Source organism: Leucopleurus acutus, assembly GCF_964270905.1.
Source record: "Leucopleurus acutus genome assembly, chromosome: 9".
NCBI classification, from domain to species: Eukaryota; Metazoa; Chordata; class Mammalia; order Artiodactyla; family Delphinidae; genus Leucopleurus; species Leucopleurus acutus.
Window position 1 is genome coordinate 96,842,003 of NC_139144.1, and position 18,377 is coordinate 96,860,379.

General features: G+C 45.7%; 1 gene segment (V, D, J or C); it reads left to right on the forward strand.

Moving 5' to 3' along the window:
* Positions 1-8,598: 8,598 nt before the first annotated feature.
* On the forward strand, positions 8,599-9,118 carry LOC309966653 (T cell receptor beta variable 6-6-like). The segment is given in 2 exons: positions 8,599-8,647; positions 8,733-9,118.
* Positions 9,119-18,377: the final 9,259 nt, after the last annotated feature.

The window sequence follows — 18,377 nt, forward strand, 5'->3', positions numbered from 1 at the left end:
TGATTAAAGCAAGAGGACACCAAGTGATACTAGGTGTTCCCCTATGTCTGGGCACCGCACTGCGTCTTGGTACCAACAGGCCCTGGGTCAGGGCCCCTAGTTCCTCTTTGAGTTTTATGAAAATATGCAGAGAGCAAAAAGAAACTTCCCGGGTCGATTCTCAGCACAACAGTTCTGTGATGCTCGCTCTGAGCTGAACGTGAGCTCCCTGTACCCGTGTGCCAGCAGCTTAACACAGCCCTGCTGAGTCACCCGCGTTCTGTGCAAACCTCCCTGCCCCAGTGGGGGCAACCTCAGAGGTGACAGATGCACGAGAGCTCAGAGATTGCAGTGGGAAAGGAAAATGACTGAGGGCGCTGGAAAGCAGCCACGGGCTCTTGTGCTGCTCAGAGGAGGGACCACAGAGGTCAAGAAGATATGTTCAGAGGCTGGGGCTACATCAGCAGGTTCCCTCCAACATGACCTTCCGGGCCTGACACTCGATGCTACCAGGGAGAGGAGAGTTTGTAACTTAATAGCCGGCGGGCTCTTTTTCAGGGAGAGAGAGTTCATTGGGGGAGCAAAATTACTTGATAAATGTGTGATTCTAATAGAATCAGGGGTTTGCTTTATATAATTTAGGGAGAAGAAATGGAGATTTGGGGAAAGTCTAGGACAGAAAATATGGCTGAGATGCTTGAGAACAGAGCTAGAGCTACAAAATAAGCAAAAACTGTGTTATTTGTAACATGATCTCTTTCCTCCTTTCTTCTCCCAAGGTCTTCAATCACCAGAAAATACTAAGCCAGGCCTTATAACAACCAGCATCACCTGGGGGCTGGCCCAGGTGAGGTCATCACCACACAGATGATGTGATGATGGTGTGAGAAGCCTGGACATGATTCTGACTTGTCCCTTCTTGACCTCTTACCCCAGTCCCGCCTCTTCAGGGCGAAGACGGGTGCCTCCCGCCCAGAGATGAGGGCAGGCCTCCCCTGATTATAAACAGGCAAGGGCTCCCCACATCAATTCTGCTTCCCTGGAATCGCTTTTTAACACTTCACCACCCAGATTCTATTTGCTCCAGGGCATCAGGATGTGTGATACTCTGAGACCAAATATCCCTGTAAAATTCCCTGAAACACCGATGCCTTTTCAATCCTCTTCATCTGCCCTTGCTCTGCCCATGGCCTAGGGGGCCCTCTCTCCTCCTGAAGCAGGACCAGGCACTGCCCATCTTTCAAGCACTGGCTCGGACATGCCTTCCTCTTTGCTTTTTATCCTGACATTCACGGCTCTATACTATTGATTAGTTTGCTCAGGCTGCCAAATTAAAATACCACAGACTGTGTGGCTTAAACAACAGACATTTATTTTCTCACAGTTCTGGAGGCCTGAAGTCCAAGATCAAGGTGCCAGGGCTGGTTTCTGGTGAGAATTCTGTTTCCGGTTTGTAGACAGCTGCCTTCTCCCCATGTCTTCACGTGGCCTCTCTGCTTCACAGAGAAAGAGCTCTCTTGTGTCACCTCCTCTTCTTCTAAGGGCACCAGTCATGTTTTATTAGAGTCCCACCCTTATAATGTTATTTACCCTTAACTACCTCCCTCAAAGCCCTAAGTCCAGACACATTCACAGTGGGGCTTAGGGCTTCAACATATGAATTTCGGGGAGACACAATTTCATCTGTAAAAACTACCTTGCTCCCTCTACTTTCATAGGAAAAGCTAAGTGTGTATATACTGGGGTTGGCCAAAAAGTTCATTTGGTGAATGAATACATTGTTCAATAGAATTCTTGGTGAAAATGAAAAATGTGTCTTTTATTTTTACCTAAAACTGAATGAACTTTATTTTTACTAATATATAATTGATACCCTTTGACACCTGTGAAATGAATTAAGTAATGCCCACTTATATATAGCTGCGTGGAATACTTTTTTCCCAGCACAACTCAGGCATTTATCCTAGTATATGAACAACTGGACCCAAGCCCAGGCTTCCAATTTGTGTGAACATTTTAACATTTTCTTTTCTGGGTATGTTTATGTCAGTGTTAAGTCTGATCATAATATTCCATATTTAGCCCTCTTCAGATCAAAGTACATTTGTTGATATAGTTCCCAGTGAGTATAGTGTAAAGTGTTAATGGAACGGTAACATAGAATTAAAAAAAAAAAAATATATATATATATATATATATATGTAGTGGAATAACTGAGGACATGGAAAGGAGACGTGACCCATGAGCCCCACACCCGCAGCAAACTGGGGGCTGGTGAATAAGCCAGAACTGCAAACAGTCCTGAATGCTTTGAGGCCCCCGCCCCCCCCCGGCAAACCGGGGGCCTGCGAAGAAGCATTGAGTGCTTTGGGCACTGATCCATGAGATGTCCTCAGTATAATCAGAATGGTGGGAACGCAAGGAAATGTCCTTGTGCTACTTCAGTATAATCAAAATAATGGTGGGAACTTTGTGCTGCTTTTGCGCTCAAGGACGAAGCCCGGCATGTCTTCAAGAAAGCCCATTGTTGCTTGTATAATCAATAGAAGCATATGTTGCTGCTTTGGCATTTCTGAAATGTTAAAAAAACAAGTCTTAAAATGTAAACCTAGATAATGCTTTAATAAAAGCTACCACAGCAGGACAGACGGCACTGTTTTGCCTGAGCGAGCGGCAGCCCTCTACTGCTGTGCTTCGGCACAATTCATCTCGTGCGATGAGCTTGCTTTCGGCCCTGACATGAGGTAAACTACAACTATATATATATATAGGTTTTATAGTTAAATGTGGGTTTGAATCCAAACTGCCCCTCTCTTGCAATTTCCCTAATCTCTCTGAACTATAACAATTTCAGAATTTAGAGTTGGGATGTTTTCAATCTCTTCTTTGCATTTGTCTGTATAGTTGATTTACATTGTTGTGTTAGTTTCAGGTGTACAGCTCAGTGATTCACATACACACACACACACACACACACACACACACACATATATGTATATATACTTTTTCAGATTCATTTCCCTTACAGGTCATTACAAAATATCGATTATTGTTCCTTGTGCTATTCAATAGGTCCTTGTTGTTTATCTCTTTTATTTATAGTAGTATGTACATGTTAATCCCAAACTCCTAATTCATCCCACCCCACCTTTCCCCTTTGGTAACCATGAGTTTTTTTCCTATGTCTGTGGGTCTATTTCTGTTTTGTAAAAGAGCTTATTTGTATCTTTTTTTCTGTAGATTCTACCTATAAGCAATATCATATGATATTTGTCTTTCTCTGTCTGTCTTACTTCATTACTATGGTAATCTCTAGGTCCAGCCATGTTGCTGAAAATGGCATTATTTATTCTTTTTTATGGCTGAGTAGATACCAGATCTTTATCCATTCATCTGCCCATGGACATTTAGGTTGCTTCCATATCTTGGCTAGTGTAAAAAGTGCCTTATGAACATGGGGGGTGCATGTATCTTTTCAAATGATAGTTTTGTCAGGATTTATGCCCAGGAATGGGATTGCAGGATTATATGGTAACTCTATCTTTAGATTTTAAGAAACCTCTATACTGTTCTCTATAGTGGCTGTACCAACTTACATTCCCACCAACAGTGTAGGAGGGTTCCATTTTCTCCACACCCTGTCCAGCATTTCTTATTTGTAGACTTCCTGATGATAGTTATTCTGACCGATGTGAGGTGTTACCTCGTTATAGTTCTGATTTGCATTTCTCTGATAATTAGTGATGTTGAGCATATTTCACGTGCCTTTTGGCCATCTGTATGTCTTCTTTGGAGAAATGTCCAGTTAGGTCTTCCGCTGACATGGTTGTTTATTTCGGGATTTTATGAGTTCAGAAATAAATGGGATAATACACATAAAACCTCTTTATAAAATGCACTACCTAGAATTTGGTAATAATTTAAATATAAAATCTGGAAACTATGGATCCGATTAGTCAGAAGGAGCTATGGAATCCATGTTTCCAGCCTGGTTTCACTTGAAATCATCCATGTTTATTTTTATGCCCTATTATTCCATCTTAGCATACTGCCGTCATTGCAATGGTGCAGCAAGTCTTTGCTTCTTAATGGAAATGGATCATACAATCTTTCACCTCCACAGGCTAAGAGTGGATTTGAAGATCAACCCTAATTTAGCCAGGCTGGGAAGGCAGTAGAACAGGGGTGTGTGTGTGTGTGTGTGTGTGTGTGTGTGTGTGTGGTGGTTTGCAGGTGGGGCTGTGGGGAATTTCTATTCCTGATTTAGACAGAAGCTGTAAACCCATGATACTGTGGACAGTTGGCCTCTCGTAGGCACTGTGGGCCCAGGGTACTCATGGCACGGACGGGGTTGACAGTCACCCAGGAGAGGGCAGCTTGAGGGAACCTTGGCTACGTGCCTGCATCAGGGGGCCTGGTTGAGTTCACTGAGTGGGCCCAGGACAGGAGGAGCGAGCACGGCCTTCTCACTGCTCAGGGAAGTGGAGGTGCATCTGGGGCCCCAGGATACGCCAAGCAGGCGTCCCCGGGAGACTGCAAAGGAAGTGGAAGGTGAAGGGGTGGGGATGGCTGGGGAGGACTGGGTGATTGTTATCAGGCAGGGGCAGGCAGAGGAGAACAAGTGTGTCGTGGGCACACGGGGATGTGGCGATGGTACTCACCTCACACCCACCCTTTGCCGAGGGGCTGTGCAGGACAGGGAATGGCATAGAGTAGCCGGCCTGGGTCCTGCCAAGGGGTGCAGTGGACCAGGAGGCAGCCTGCAGAGACATCAGGGCAGTGACATCATGGGCAAATCTCCTACCAGGGAAACAGGAAGTTCAGCTCTTTAGACCACTCACTCCAGGACACCCGCCCTGAGCTAGGAGTTGTCTGGTTCCTGACGCTGCCATGGACTCCAGGCTCCTCTGCTGTGTGACTCTTTGTCTCCTGGGAGCAGGTGAGTCCTGGGCACAGTGTGGAAGCTTCTGATATGCCTTCGTCATCCCGAGATACAAGCCGATGAGGGCTGCACCAGGGGGCTTCCCAGTGCTCTGCCCTCAGCTTCCTTCTGTCTCCCCACAACAGGCCCGGTGGATTCTGGAGTCACCTAGACGCCAAAATACGTGATCAAATCAAGACAACAGCAAGAGACACTGAGATGTTCCCCTGTCTCTGGACACCCCTCTGTATCCTGGTACCAACAGGCCCTGGGCCAGGGCCATCAGTTCCCAGCTGAGTATTACAGAGGGGAAGAGAGAGGAGAAGGAAACATCCTAGATAGATTCTCAGGCCAACAGTTCAGTGACTCTAGCTCTGAGCCTGACTTGAGCTCCTTGGAGCTGACGGAGGCGGCCCTGTATCTCTGTGCCAGCAGCCAAGATGCAGCCCTGCATGATCAGCTGCCTCTGGTACAAAAACCTTCCTGCCCCAGCTCAGGAAGTGGCCGTGAGGGCGTTGACCGCCAGCCAACCACTCCCAGGCCCTGGTAAAGCAGACAGCCTTTCGCAGGTATTATTTCTTCGATATGTATGAATGCTCCCAAAGAGCATGCATAATAGATATTATTTTACCTGTTTGTATATCTGCGGAGAAGTGTCTTGCCCAGATCTCCTATTTCATAACTGTCAGAGCAAGGAAGCAGACTCAAATCTGTCCTCACCACCTGTGGTCCCTGCCCTATAGAACAGTCCCCCCATAGAACAAATATATATATGTGTGTGTGTGTGTGTATATATGTATATATACATAATTTAAGGGAGTTGGCTCACATTTTTTTTAAGGCTGGTAAGTCTAAAATCTGCAGCTGGGCTGGTGGTACTAGAGATCCAGGGAGAGCTGACGTTTAAGTTCAGAGGCTGTTAGGCAGAAGGAGCCGATGTTCCAGTGAAGGCCATCAGCTGGACAATTCTGTCTTACCTGGGAAGATTAGGCTTTCTGTTCTATTCATGTCTTCAACTGATGGGATGTGGCCCACCTACATTACGGAAAGTCATCTGCTTTACTAGCTAAAATGTTAATCTAGTCTAATATTAAAGTCTACCTATTCACATGTTAATCTCTTCCAAAAACATCCTAACAGGAACACCCCGAATAGTGTTTAACTAAATACTTGTGGGCCAGCCAAGTTGACACATTACATTAGCCATCGCACCGTCTTCCAAGGTTGCATAAAAATTTAGCAAGCGTGAAGTACCTGGCACATAACAGAACTCTGCATTTCTTGACTCCCTTTGCTACTCTCTGACAGCCTCTTCCACCGTTTCCCAGGGGCAAAGTTAGAGATGGACATATTTTGCCTGTAGTTGAGGACTTCAGAAGTCACAGAAAGGTGAATATTTATGCCCGATGATTCATTACATGAAATTAACCAGAGCATGTAATACACATCCCTCATCAGGCATTTTTAAATCAACTTTATTGATGGATGAATTATAGTTAAGCCTTGAACAATGTGGAGTTTAGCAGAGGCAGGGGCTCTGAGCCACCCCCAAGCCCACAGTCAAAAATCTACATATAACTTCTCACTTGAATGTCCGTATCCACGGTTCTGCATCTGAAGATTCAACTAACTACAGATCCTGCAGTACTGTAGTATGTATTTATTAAAAAGTGGACCCACGCAGTTCACACCTGTGTTGTTCAAGGATCAACTGTGTATACAATAATCATTACACACTTTATAATTGACAGGTCAATGGTTTTGCTCAATATATACATATATACCCATGTAATAGCTACCCTATTAAGATATAGAAACATTTCCATCTCCCAGAAAGTTCCTTCATGCCCCTTTCCCATGTCCCTGTCCATCCCTGAAAACCAAATAAATGATTTCTGTTACTATAGATTCGTTTTGCTCAGGCATCTTTTTAGTGAAAATTTAAGGTCTCTAACCATTGAAACAATTCCTCTTTAGCACAGAGCTAAATATTTAAGACAGTGAGGTGCTACTGGAAAGTGTTATGGTTAAAAAAAGTGCTTGAAATCATGTGATACGCAATATCCACTTCAGGGACAATCCTCGCTGGGGATGGAAAGTTTGATAAAATGACCATCAGAAGGTCTTGCCAGGTGGTAGAGGCTGTTTTTGTAAAATTTATTTATTCACTTTTAGAAATTTCTTTGCTCATGCACCCATTCCCAGAAATCATTATATAATGATATTTTGATAAGCAGTCATCATCTCCCAGGAAATTATTTTGAGATCCCATGAGACACACAGAGCAAGGCTTCATGTTCACACACTGTGTGCTGGGCTGTGCAGACAACAGGCAGTAGCAATTTCGGGGAGAGATCGTTTCACGTCAGGAGAAGGGTTCCCTTGGCTTTTACCCCCAGTATCCAAGACACAGGCCTTGATCTGGAAAGTCCCCCTTTCTGTTCTGGCCTTGTCTGTGCACCGGTCTCCCATGCTGTGTGTCCTTCTGTCTCCTGGACTAAGGATGTCTGAGCACAGATGTGGAACCACTCCAGGGCTTACCAGGTCCCAGATCAAGGCTTCTTGTTGTGGTTACATCAGGATCCTTCTTTGCTTCTGACTTTAGTTTCTGTGTCTTTCTCTCCCAGACCCCAGGAATGCCGAGTCACCAAGACCCCAGACATGTGGTCACGCTCAAGGGAAACCGGCACATCAGGCAGTACCCACAGGTCCAAAATCATGTACTCAGGACCAGCTACATAATTTGCAGGGCCCGTGATTCTAAACTTATTTAGAATGAATATCACGGCCGCAGAACATTGCAGCAAGTATGGGGTCCTTCTCAGGGTGGGGTTATGTGCAACAAGGTACAGTTTGGGGCTCTGTGATATTTGTGACTCAATTAATGGCAGCTGCTACACCAGGAGGTATTCCCCATGGAGTGGATGTCTCAGGTAAAAACAGAGCACCTTTCATTTACCCTGGAGTCTGCCACCTCTCACCCCGTCCCTCCCACGTCTGTATTCCTCTGTGCTAACATGTCATCTGTGGTGCTGGGCAACTATCTCTCCACAAAGGAAGGTTGGTCATAGGCGTGCTATGTTGCTAGATGTCCCCTCCTGACACAGGAAGCACGTGCTTAGGTGACCAGGAAGGAGTTGCAGCTGCCCCTGTCGGTGAATTGATAAGAAATAGAGCCAAACGATTCCTCAAATGTTGATGAGCCTGAGGTTGGGAAACCAGATACCAGAAGAATCACTGTAGGTGGAAGGACAGGACCAGGACTGTGATGAATTAAACAAAGTAGAAACAGACACTTGAAGAGTATTTGGGATGCATGAGTCATAAAGGGCTGCAGGAAGCCATAAGGATTTTCCCCAAAATTCAAAACTAGATTAGATAAATGAAACCAATATACGTATTAATGAAGAATTATCTCTGGGATAAAATACACATAAAGTTACAAAGTGTTTTACAGAAAAGTTAACAAAACTTGTAAGACAGGCATCCATTCAGAGGAACGCGTTCTTCCTGTTCTGAGCTGTTCACTGGAGGTTCATGTTTCATTTCAGCCTCTGGGGGAAGGGGCGTGGCCCCCTGTGACAGGTTGGCTCTGGGGCCAGGCAGGGACAGTGACACCTCAGAATGACTCCCTGGAGCGCCCCTCTGCCCTCTCCTCAACACACAGAAGATCCCTCTGCCTGCCGGCCTGCCCTGCCATGGGCACCAGCCTCCTGTGCTGTGTGACCTTCTGTCTCCTGCAGGCAGGTGAGTCCGGGAAAGGGTCCCTTTCGGGGTCCCGGCACCAAGCGTGTCCCCTGTGTCTGCAGCATCAGCTTCTCCTTCTCCACAGGTCCAGGGAATGCTGGTGTCACTCAGGACCCAAAATTCCGGGTCCTGAGGACAGGACAGAGCACGACCCTGAAATGTGCCCAGGATCTGGACCACTACTATATGTACTGGTACCGACAAGACCTGGGACATGGGCTGAGGCTGATCTATTACTCAACTGACACTGGCAACATCAACAAAGGAGACGTCCCCAACGGGTACAGCGTCTCCAGATCAAACCTCGAGAACTTCCCTCTCACACTGGAGGCTGCCACCCACTCCCAGACATCTGTGTACCTCTGCGCCAGCAGTTACTCCACGGCACTGCACGGCCACCTCCTCTCTGCACAAAAAGGCAGGGGAGGCCCTGCACCCCGGGACTCAGCAGAGCCCCTTGCAGGCTCCTAGCACCTGGAGGCTTGGAGCCCTGGGTGCCAGGTGCCTGCAGTGTGACCCTCAGTGTGTGGTCTCGGCCGGCCCAGACCTGACTCCATGGCCTTGCAGATGTGTGCCCACCATCACTCTCTGTCTTTCCTCTGCAGCTGCCCAGAAAGATGCTGCCCCAGCTCTGACTCCTAGCCATCAGCCTGAGTCTGAGGCCTCCAGGAGGGAACGTTATTGGTAAATCACATACATCTAGATCCTCTTGTCCATCCCCAGGCACCTCACTTCTGTTTCTCTGGAAGGTTCTCCCCCAGACTGGCCCTTACGTGCTCTCTGCTCTTTCCTGCCTTCCCCTGGCGGGGCAGGTCTTCCCACCTCCCTGATCTCAGATTTCCGGCCCTCTCTACTCCAGCCAGGCTGCTCCTGCCTCATCTGGGTCATGTCCCGTCCCATCTAAGAGACGTCAGAAGCTACTGCCTCTGCACTGGACACAGACCATTCCTTTTGTTGTGATTAACTCCTGCCCATGTTCCTGTTCAAGGTCCCACTGGGTGGTCAGGCAATTCTGGGCACCCCTGTTTCCCAGGAGAATTGTGAACACGGTCGGGGTGTCTCTGTTTGAGCTTGTCCAGGTCCGGACCATGAACTTTCCCCTTGTTACTGTGGACTACGCCTCCTTCCTACTCATAAGCGGGCCTCCGTCTTCTGTGTGTGTGTGTGTGATGATTACAAGTATGTTCTTCCTTACTGTCCCCAACTTCTGTCCCCACAGGTCACACAGGAGCTGGACTGTCCCAGTCCCCCAGGCACAGGGTCACAGGGAGGGGCCAAGCTGTAGTTCTCAGGTGTGACCCAATTTCTGGTCATGTTTCCGTTTATTGGACTGACAGACACCGGGGCAGGGCCCAGAGCTTTTGATTTACTTTCAAAACAAGGCTGCACCAGAGGCATCGGGGATGCCTAATGATTGGGTCTCTGCTGAGAGACCTGAGGGCTCATACTCCCATCTGAATATCCAGCCCGTGGAGCCTGGGGACTCAGCCGTGTATCTCTGTGCCAGCAGCTTAATCAAACAGCGTCACACAGTCGCTTCCTTCTTGTTCACAGACCTCATCCTTCTCTCTCCTTGCAGTTCCGAGAGACCTTAAATAGGCTGGTTTTTGCTTTCCATTCACCAAAAAAAAAAAAGAGGTTGATTTGGACATCAGCTGTTCTTTGGATAGAAAGAGACCACAGGTTGACTCCTGAAATACTGTGGCTGTAAATGTTGGTGGATAGAAATCATTATGGCTCCTGTGTTCTAGGAGTCCCAGGGCCAGCTCAGGGCTCCAAGGCAAGGACCCAAAGTCCCGGACATAACAGTCTTCCGTGGGTCCTTCGGGAGGCTGCCCAAATACCTGGCTTTGGCTGCCTGTCTGTGCAGTGAGCAGAATCTCCTCTGTGCTGTGGCTGGCATCTGGAAAGGTTTCAACTACCTCCTGGGGCATATTCTTTCTTCTAAAGCCTCTTCTGTCCCTGTCACATTGGAAGTTTTCCACAACATAGCATCAAAACTCTCTTCCTCTTCCTGTTTTATTTTTTTATTTTTATTTTTTGCGGTACGCGGGCCTCTCGCCGTTGCGGAGCACAGGCTCCGGACGCGCAGGCTCAGCGGCCATGGCTCACGGGCCCAGCCGCTCCGCGGCATGTGGGATCTTCCCGGACCAGGGCACGAACCCGTGTCCCCCTCATCGGCAGGCGGACTCTCAACCACTGCACCACCAGGGAAACCCTCTCTTCCTGTTTTAAGTAAAGTCCTTACTACTTTTGTGCCAGTTAATTGACAAACGCAATGTTGAAAACAATAAGACTTCATTTCCTCTGCCTCATTTCAGCAGCCCACTTTATTTTGTCTTCATGTTTTCACTGCCCCAGTCCCGACAGGGACACTAGAGCATTCTTTTACAAGCTCTCCAGTTTCGTCTTGATTCCCTGAGTAAATCTGTTCTCGAGAGACTGTTTTATTTCATGCCCTAGCCTTTCCATTTGAAATAATTTCCCTGAAACCTTTACCTTATTTTCTAATGCCCCTATCCCTTTTTATGTATTTGCTCTATTATATATTGTTATAGATATTCATTATAAGCATAAACACCTCTATTGTAAATAACATCTTCCATCCATCTGTGGGCGAAGCTGCGGTTTGAATGTATGAAATCTAAGGCCCTGGTCAGAGTGGATATGATTATGGACCATGTCTTCTGGGAGTCCTAAGAGATAACCCAGCTCCGGGACTGGGATTGAATGTCACGGCCATGGTAGGGGCTCCCTGAGCCTTGCATAGCAGGTAAGGGGAGTGACAGTTGCCCCAAATCTACTTATCAGAAGTTGTCGTGGCTCTGTACAACGAAGTTCTTTCCCCAGGGAGTGAACATCCATGGGAGGGAGTTTTCCTGGTCTTTAATTGTGGCACCAGCAAAGCTCCCCTTGCTCTGTTGCCCTGTGCCTCTGGGGAGTGAGGAGAGCCAGGGCACACATGGGAATTCCCTACTCTTGGAATCCCATTCCAAGGACTCCCTTTCTAGATTTCATCTTCAATTTTTTTTTCCATTTTTTCCCCATTTTTGCCACATGAACCTGGCAGATTCAGCCTCCTTATAATACTATTTTGTACCTATGTTTTCACATCTCCTAACTCCTCTGCTTCTTCCAGAATCATCTCTTCCCTCCCTGCTGCTCACATCAGCAGAGGCACATTGTACAAGTTTTCATTTAGTGGAGACTGTCCCTTGCTGGTCTTAATCCCATCCATCCTTATTTCCCCATCAGATACTGTTTCCTCCATGATTGCTTAATGCCTTGTAAGATGTTCTTATTTTTCTTACATTCCAGTTTTACTTTTTATTCGTACGCATTTGACCCCATCTCAAAGGTAATTTCATTACCTTCCCAGTCCTTTGCTAATCTATATTTTGGAGTTAACATTGGTTGTCTTTTATTTTTCTTCAGCATTTTTCTTTATCTTTTGTAATGAAGGTAAAAGAACCTCCTTACACTTCAAGGTCTGTGTTTTTCTTCCTACTTTGAACATTAGTTTAAAGTAAACATTAGTTTAACTAAACATTAGTTCCTTTAATTTCTCCCATTCTATCCCTCGCCCTTTCAGAAGATAATTTTAAGGGGGAAGAACTCAGTTGGCCTATAACTGGCAGACAATGCGATAGTGGTTGAGCAGAATGAGGGCGGCCTCTTAAGCATGATATATCAACGGAATAGTTTGGGTTAGAACTGGTGTTGGGATTAGCGTTGAAGGAAGTTGAGCATAAAAGGTGATCCTGCAGACACTTCCAGCACCCCTTGGGCCACTGCAGAAGAAACAGTGATGAAACTTCAGGTATTGGCCACAAGATGGCACTATGGCGCCACCGAGATCTAAGGGGCTCTGGGCAGAGTCTGGGAGAGCAGCCTGGGAGGAAAAGGGTTAAGAAAAACTTAGGCGTGGATCCACTGCTCGACAGCTGTTGAAGACGTTTTCAGTTATTGCCAAACTACCTACAGCTATGGAAGAAGTGGGAGGCCCCTCTAAACTGTAATGAGATCCACAGTTGAAGGATTTGGGCGGAGAAGCCTTGATGTCAGGGGCAGGTGCAAACAAGGAGCAACGGTGTCAGAGGAATATGGGAAACCCAGGGGGCGGAGTGCACCCAAAAGTCAGTGCGTCGCAGCCCTACTCCACCTCCCCTGCAGGCAAGCTAAGCAACATCTAGGAGAGGAGACGCTGACCTCACCTGAGCCAAGTCACAGGGGGATCCTCCCGGGGCGGGGAGAATCTGCAGGGGTAGGGGGAGTGACATCCCAGGCAGCCCCACCTGGCCATTGGAGAAGAGCCCCCCAGCTCCCTCTCTCAGGCCTGTGGAACAGAGCATTTAGTGGGGACGGCCCTCTTCTCGCCCCCACCCTGCCATGAGCCCCAACCTCTTTTGTGTGATTCTTTGTCTGCTGGTGGCAGGTGAGTCCGGAACTCAGCTGAAACCTCTGCTGTGGGTTTGCAGAGCCCCAGCTCCGAGGCTTTCCCTTTCCTTTGCAGATCCACGTTACTCATTGAGCCTTGTCTTTACCGTGTGTCTGCCTCTTCAGCAGGTCCCATGGATGCAGCAGTCACCCAGAAGCCAAGATACCATATTATACGAGCAGGAAGCAAGATAGTCCTGGATTGTTCTCAGGATATGAACCATTTGGGAATGTTCTGGTATCGGCAAGATCTGGGACAGGGGCTGAGGCTGATCCATTATTCAAATGGCGTCGGTAGCACTGGCGAAGGGGAGGTCACGGAGGGATACAGTGTCTCCCGAAAGAAGAATGAACATTTCCCCCTGACCCTGGAGCCGGCCAGCACCAAGCAGACCTCCCTGTACCTCTGTGCCAGCAGTGAATCCACAGCACGGCACAGTCAGCTGCTCTCCGCACAAAAAGCTCGGCCACGGGCATGAGGTGGACGCTTCTTCCTGAGGCCACGTCTCACCAGGGGAGAAAAACTGCTCTTTCTGAAGCTCTCACCAGACTAGTGTGAACTGAGGTCCATCAGCGTGAAGGGTGTGAGTCTGAGTATGTGTGTGTGTGTGTTTGTGAGTGTGTGTGTGTGTATGTGCGCGCTCTAATTTGAAAAGACACATGACCCCAATGTTCACTGCAGCACTATTTACAATAGCCAAGACATGGAAGCAACCTAAATGTCCACTGACAGCTGAATGGATAAAGAAGATGTGGTGCATATACACAATGGAATATTACTCAACGATTAAAAAAAGTGAAATGATGTCATTTGCAGCAATATGGATAGACTTAGAGATTATCATACAAAGTGAAGTCAGAGAAAGACAAATATCGTATGATATCACTTATACATGGAATCTAAAAAAGGATATAAATGAACTTATTTACAAAACAGAACTATAACACACCATTGTAAAGCAATTATCCTCCAATCAAGGTGTATAAAAAAAACACAACAGAAATAGACTCACAGACATGGAAAACAAACTTACGGTTACCAGAGGGGATAGGAGGGTTGGGGGGGGGCAGGGATAAATTAAGAGTTTGGGATTAACATATACACGCTACTATGTATAAAATAAACAACAAGCACTTACTGTATAGCACGGGGAACTCTATGCAATGTCTTGTAATAACCTATAATGGAAAAGAATCTGAAAAAGATGATATGTATGCATATATAACTGAACACCTGAAGCTAACACAACATTGTACATTAATGATACTTCAATTTAAAAATGGTTAGAAAAAGTAAATGCAAATAGCACTTAGTGTTATGTCACTCAATTCAGAATATTCTGGTAATTGAATAAAGCAGAAGGACAGCAGCATCTAACATGAAATATATATTTCACTTCCTTTTTCAGAGCTAAGCAGAAAGCGGCTGTGCAGCTTTAAATTCCCTGAGTGATCTGGGGCTCTCCAAGCTTGAAACTGTTACACAAAGGTGCCTGGGGCTCATTGAATACCAAGCAAGAATTCTTTGGAGAAAAACAATTTTCAGTAACAAATTATGAAACATGTAAGTAAACAAACCCCTTAGGGGAAATGTGAGTAGATGCATCAAACAGCAGCATTAAACCCCGAGATGATCAACTGTAGAATTATCAAAAAAAAAAGATGACAAACTAAGTCTCTCCTGTGGGCACAGGGCAGTATTTTGCGTCTTCGGAGGTTATGAGGTCTTTTGAGGTCACTGAGAACTTCTCACGTTCTCAATATCTTATGCCTGTGACTGTTCTCATCTTCTCTTATTTGTGTGTGATTCACTTCTAAGTTGAACTACATGCATAAAATTGTATATGAGTCCCATCTTTTAGGCAATTTGTAAATTAAGAAAGAACCTCATTTTTATCATCCCTTTGGCTTGGATGAAAATCTATGAGCTTTTCAATTTTTTTTTTCTTGCAAAATATTACAAAATGATATTGGCAACAATTTATTCTCCCCCAGCCTGTATCCCTCCTCGGCTTCTTACAGGTGGAAGTCCATACACAAGAGCAGGGTTTCTTCACGTGGGATTCAGTAAGTCCAAGTCTGGGGGTCCATAGTTGGGCTTCACAGGAAGGGCAAACCCCATGTGCCGCTCACCCCTTGACCTGCTGTGCCATGTACACCCTGGGTTGGGGGAGCGCTGGCTGACCCAGGACCTGATTACAGACAAGGGAGCAGGCTGCTCGCTGGGCAAAAACTGAACTCACTAATTGCACAATCTGCTGAAAGTCTAAATGGTGAAACTGACGAATGACCAATTTTGCCAAATTATGGCATTTACAGCAGTTCAGGATGCTTGGAATGATTTCAACAGACTTTGAGGATTTTTTTTTTTTTTTGAAGTTTTTGTTTGGCTACAGCTTTCCTTCAGCCATTGATCCTCAGCTATTTCTGAGCAAACTTGTCAGTCCAGCTTATTTTGAGGTCAAATTTGGATGTTGTACACTCCAATCACTGAGAACTTCTCATGTTCTCAATATTTGATGCATGGAATTGTTCCTGTCTTGTGTGTGGTTCGTTTCTAAGGTGGACTACATGGAATACACGCAATGAAATTGTATGTGACTCCCATCTCCTGTGTAATTGTTTATTACTGTTTTAGTCATACTTTATTTAAGGTGTAAATAGGGAGAAAATGCTCAAATTAATACACATATTGCTTGGTAAATTTTTTTTTTTTTGGCTTGGTAAATTTTGTCAAAGGCCTACACCAGTGCGACCATGACCGAAATCAAGATAAAGAACATGTCCACCACCCGAGAAAATTTCCTCATGCCTCTTCCCAATCAGCTTACTTCCCAGAGCTATAACCACTTTTCTGACTTTTATGACTATAGTTTTGTCTATTCTTGAACTTCATATAAGTGGAACCACACAGGAAATACTCTGTTTTATTGACTTCTTGTTCTCAAAATTATTATTTCTGAAATGTACTCATATTGTGTTTATCAGTACTTTTTTCTTTATAATACTGAGTAGTATTCCATTGTATATCACAATTTGTTTATCCATCCTCCTATAGATGGATGCCTAGGTTGCTCCAGTTTTCAACTATTATGAACAAAACTGCTCTGAATATCCTTGTACAAGTCTTTGTGGGTAAAAGCATTCATTTCTCTTGGGTATAAACATGAGTGGAGCTATGGATTCAGGGGGTAGAGGCATATTTGACTTTATTAGAAGCAGTTGAATAGTTTTCCAAAGTGACTGCACCAATTTACAACACCAAGGGGTGGGGGTTCCCTTGACCCCCGTTCACACCAACAACTGGTGTTCTTTTCATTGTTAGCCATTCTATTGGGTTTGTAGTGGTGTCTCATTTATACTTCACTGATCAGTAATGATATTTACTTTTCTCATATCTTCCTATCTCCTCTTATAAGGTGCCTGCTTTGGAATTCGTCCATCTTTAAAAATCAGGTTGTCTTTATATTATTGATTTGTAAGGGATATTTTAATATTCTAGATAGGAGTCTTTTGACCATTAAATAGGCTGAGTTGGTCTTTGCCCACAGTGGCTTGCCTTTTCACTTTCCTAATGTTGACTTTGGTTAACTGAAGATTTAAATTTTTATAAAGTCTAAATTAACAGCTTTTTCTTTTACACTTGGTGCTCTTTGCATCCTGTTTGCCTACTCCAAAGTTGTGAGCCTTTTCTTTCTATTTCTTGCTCCACTGCTTCACTTTAATAACATCATCCCTTGTTCCTTGCCATCAGCTGGAAAGGACCCACCTCCAAGTGCATGAGTTACTCATCCCACTCTGCCCACAGCTTCCTATCCTCCCACACCTGTTCTTTGGTATTACCGGGATCTCCTATCCATTGGTAACCATTCTTTCTTTCTTCCTATTCCTTAGGGTCCTTCCATATTTTTATCACCTCCTGATAGAGTAGAATTGATGATGTTATAATACATTCTTTTAACCCTATCTTGCAAATATTCATTCTTTTACCATGATCCTCTTAGGTTGCCCTCTCATTACAGAAACCCAAACCCGAGTGAATGCATGGATCTCTCTTTTTCAGGGCAACAGCTGAGAGCTGTCAGAATAAATCACACCTGCACAAACTGGTATCTAGCGTGATAAATCGGGTCACAAACTTTACCTGCCTTTACATCTCTGTTTTGAGATTCCAATTAGCTCACCCTCTCACTCAACAGAACATTATCTCAAATATTTCAGACATTTCCCACTCTCTGTAAAATTTACCCTCTTCTTGCTTTCTTGCCTCTTAAATCAAAGGTGATCCCTGCAGTGGAGGGCAGTGCCCACTGAGGGGGATCAGAGAGGGTGTCCTGAGGAGGGATCTGCGTGGAGCCCCAAGTTCTCCACTGCATATGTGAAGAAACACACCCTGCTGTAGACTTCCCTGGACAGGAGTAGCTGAGGAATGGAGTCATACTTCCCTGGATCCTCTTCAGATTCTGTCCCCAAGTAATACTATTTATTTTCACATTGCATATTTCTCTATGCTTCTGCTGACTGTCTCAGCAATGCTAACTGCAGAATGTTAGAAATTTTGTTACTGCTAATTGCAGACAGTTAGAACTTCTGTTACTGCTAACTGCCGAACGTTAGGACTTTTGTTACTTTTCAAAAAGGCCCGATGCATTTTCCAAGCTCATTTTTCCTTGTTTCCCTGGCTACATCTACTGTCTACTCCGCAGGGTGCGGGAGGGTTGAGGAGGACCAATGAAGAGCCTACTTATAGAGGTGAGACAGGGTTTAGGGGGACCGGTAAGGGACGAGAAGGGTCCTACGACAGCATAAATGGGCGGCTCTTATCCCCATTGGCCTGAAAGGAGTGGGGGAATGGTTCCCTGGGCAGTTGGCTGCTGTAATTTAGGGAACCGGCTGCCTTCCAGGTGCTGCAGCCTTTGGTGAGAACGAGTCGCTAGGCTGAAACGTAACGGGGAGAAGGAAGCCAAAGGGTACGTATTTATTATAAACCAGGACAGTGGTGCCCTGTCTCCCTTCACTCGCCTGCCATTATGTCCCATAAACAAAACTCAGTCTAGAGAAAGCCCAGTTACTATAATCTGTAAAGGTCAGCCTCACAGGGCAAGGTGAGTCTGGAGGGATAAACAGAAACTCTCCAGGATGCTACACTGAAGACGGGCTCGAGGGCAGTAAACCCCAAGTTGACTAGGTCTGTGCCACGAGCCCATAAAGGCAGAAACTTGTTTCTGGAGAATCTTCACTCCCAAGAATTTATAGCCAACCCAGGCCCCCTTCGGACCCAGTCAGATGGACT